The sequence below is a fragment of the Geotrypetes seraphini genome, chromosome 13, assembly GCF_902459505.1.
Source record: "Geotrypetes seraphini chromosome 13, aGeoSer1.1, whole genome shotgun sequence".
NCBI classification, from domain to species: Eukaryota; Metazoa; Chordata; class Amphibia; order Gymnophiona; family Dermophiidae; genus Geotrypetes; species Geotrypetes seraphini.
The window spans coordinates 65772460-65775691 of NC_047096.1; positions in this window are offsets into that span (position 1 = coordinate 65772460).

Genomic DNA, 3232 nt, shown 5'->3' on the forward strand with positions numbered 1-3232 from the left:
CACCATTATGGACTGTTTGGGATATGTGTACTGTATAAACAAACATTTTTCATTTGTATGAAGCATTTGTTTGATAAATTAGAGGGGTTTCCCGCGGCAATTGTTTGGGCTACTCTTTACCACGAATTTGGCTGGAAAATGTTTTGCCATCTGGCAAACCTGCTTTGAGTCAGAGCTGTATCAGAGCATTTAGCTCTGGCCAAGATTCAGTTTAAAAAAAAAAAAAGGAGGGGGGGGGGGGTAATTTGCAAATTCTGCAAGTTTATTCGACAACATTTAAACAATATTTTTTGTTAATTATATATAATCAGTACACTTCAGTATTTTCATTAAATTATACTAGAGAAAACAAACAGTCTTCAAATTTTTCTCACTTAGGGCTTTTTTTTTTACTACATGTTGCTAGTTTATAGTGAAGGCCTTTAGCCCATTTAGTAATACCCAGCATTAGCTACTTGCTTCTAGCAGAAGATATCAAATTGAACATTGTAGAACTCACCATATCTCTGGAGTTGGAGATGGCCTTTATACAGTTGAAGGCCAGGCTACATTGTGAACCAAAATAAAAATTATCTGATACCTGTTAAAGTCAGCAGTCTACAAAACAGGTCAAATATAAACAATTTCGGGAAATGTCCAACCAAAGATTGGAAGAAATGCACTTTGGACAACTTTTTGAAACATCTTAGGTTGACGCAGAGACAAAAATTCATCCTCATCGTTTTAATTTTCTTTCCCGCTAAAAGCAGAAACATGATTTTATGTAATTTTACAAGTCTAGGGCATTGCAAATAAACACTTTGGGGAAGATTCTGTATAGGATGCCAGTCTCAGCAGCCACCTAAGAAGGGCTGAGAATCGCATCTGTTTGTTAAAACAGATGTCTTACTCCCCCCCCCAATTCTGTAGCCGGTGCCGGTTACAAAATTGTGCCTGCCTGATCAAGGGATCCTTTGCTATCAGCTGATCACAGCAAAGGAATTTCCAATCAGCTGATCTGCCAGGCATCACTGGCTTCGGGGGAGTCCTGCTGATCAGGGCAAAAATACCCCTGCCATGAGCAGCTGTGGCAGGGGCCCCTGCCCCCAAAATCAGCAGGAGAGACTTATTCCCTCCAGCCGCCAAGTCCGTGTCTACAAAATGGAAGGCATTCCCCTTCCTGGTGCATCCTAGGCTGTACCAGGGAGAGGCCTTAGGCCCTGATTGGCTCAGGATGCACCAGGAAGGGGAAGGTCCGCCATTTTGCAGAGTCGGGCCTGCTGGCCAGAGGGAGTAAGCATTCCTCCGGCTGGCCTTTCTTCATTAAAGGTACCAGAAAGGGGAGGGTATCAGAGTGGTCTTAGGGGTGTGGGGTGGAGGTCTAGAAGTTTGGGAGGTGTCAGCAGGAGGGAGTATGCATCCCTCCTGCCAGTCTACTTTCTGGGTGGTGTCAGGAGTCTAGGAAGATGGCGGCAGGAGGCAGTGGCCATCCCTCCTACTGGGCCACTTGGGGGGTTGGGGGTTTGCAGCAGTAGGGAGTAGGCATCTCTCCTGCTGATGAGTGCGTCACGGGGGTGAGGGGATCACAGGCTGGCAGGAGGGAATGGGCATCTCTTCTGCCAATTTCAGGGGGGGGTCTCCTGATCGCAGCAGGGGTGTTTTCTCCCGATCAGCTGAGGCAGCAGGCCTTCCCAAAGCTGATCAGGAATTTCCTCGCTACGATCAGCTCAGCCAACCATGTCTATTTTAGAAATGTAGGCCAGCATTTTGCCTGCCTATATTACAGGCATTTTTCAGGGCCCTAGGGACATTAAGTTTGCCCATGGCAACTTCCAGGCATAACCATGCCCACGCCCAGCCTTGGGGGAGCTTAAGTGTCTCTAGGTGTCTCCCTGCACCCATGACAAATGCCTACAGACAGCTGTAGGACACCTATTATTCAGGACGCCTTTTAGAGAATCAGACCCTTTAAGCCTATATACTGTATGTTTACACTCTTGTGAAATATTCAGTTCTTTCTTAAGAAATGTTCACATATCGATGTCAAATTTTTTAAATCTATCTCTGGAAAAGAAACTGATGTAATTGCAGGTAAACTACAAAATATTTCCTTGATTTACTCATTAAACAAAAGATATCCACAAAAATGTGTATCCTCCCACTTAAAGTGGCTAAAATCTCACTCAGGTGTATCATATCAGGCACATGATTAGAACATCATTACTCAGCATTTTAAAGGAGGTTTGCCCTACTTAAACCTCAGACATTTAGTTTGGTGTGCTCATGATTGCTCCGGTGAGTGAACACCATGGTGAGATCAAAAGAGCTGTCTGAGGCCTTCAGAAAGAAGACTGTAGCAGCTTATAAGTCTGATAAGGGATTTTAAAAGATCTTGAAAGAATTGACATTAGCCATTCCACAGTCTGGAAAATTTATTCTTCAGTTAGAATACACATTTTTGTGGATATCTTTTGTTTTTATGAGTAAATCAAGGAAAAGTTTTGTTTACCTGCAATTACATCACTTTCTTTTCCAGAGATAAATTAAAAAAAAAAAGATTTGACATTAATATGTGAACATTTCTTAAGAAAGAACTGAATATTTCATGGGGTGTCCTAATTTTTTCACATGACTCTATATATATATAAACACTTGTAGGGAAGTTGAAAAGAATTCCATACTCTGCATGCTCTTTCCCTACTGGATGTTTAGTGCAGTTTAAAAAGAATACTGCTCCCTCTCCCCGAATGAACACTGTTCTTTAAAATCTTGTTACTGATTGTTTTATGCTACTGTGTAAAATATAACCATAGTTGATGTAAATTTCAAAAACTGACATTACAATCACATTAAAAGTTAACACATATTGTGTATCTCTCCCTCCCTCTCATACACTCCCATGTTCAACATTTCTCTCTCTTTCCCTTGCACCCTTGGTCCAACATCTCTCTTCTCCCTTTTTCTGCCATGTCCCAACATCTCTGTCTCTCTCCCCCTAGCCACCATCTCTCTCCCCCTCTTTTGTGCCCTGGGTCAAATATCGCTCCCAATTTTTAACATGTCTCCTTCTCTCCCCATGCACCTCTATTCACCATTTCTCCCTTTCTTCCCCCTCATTGTAGTCTGTCTCCCTCCACCACAAATGTAACATTTTCCTTTTATCACCCCTTTGCAGCACCTCTCCCTTCCTCCCCTCCACCTCCTGTCCTACAATCCTTCTTTTCTTGTCCTTTGAACCCAATGCAGCATCTTT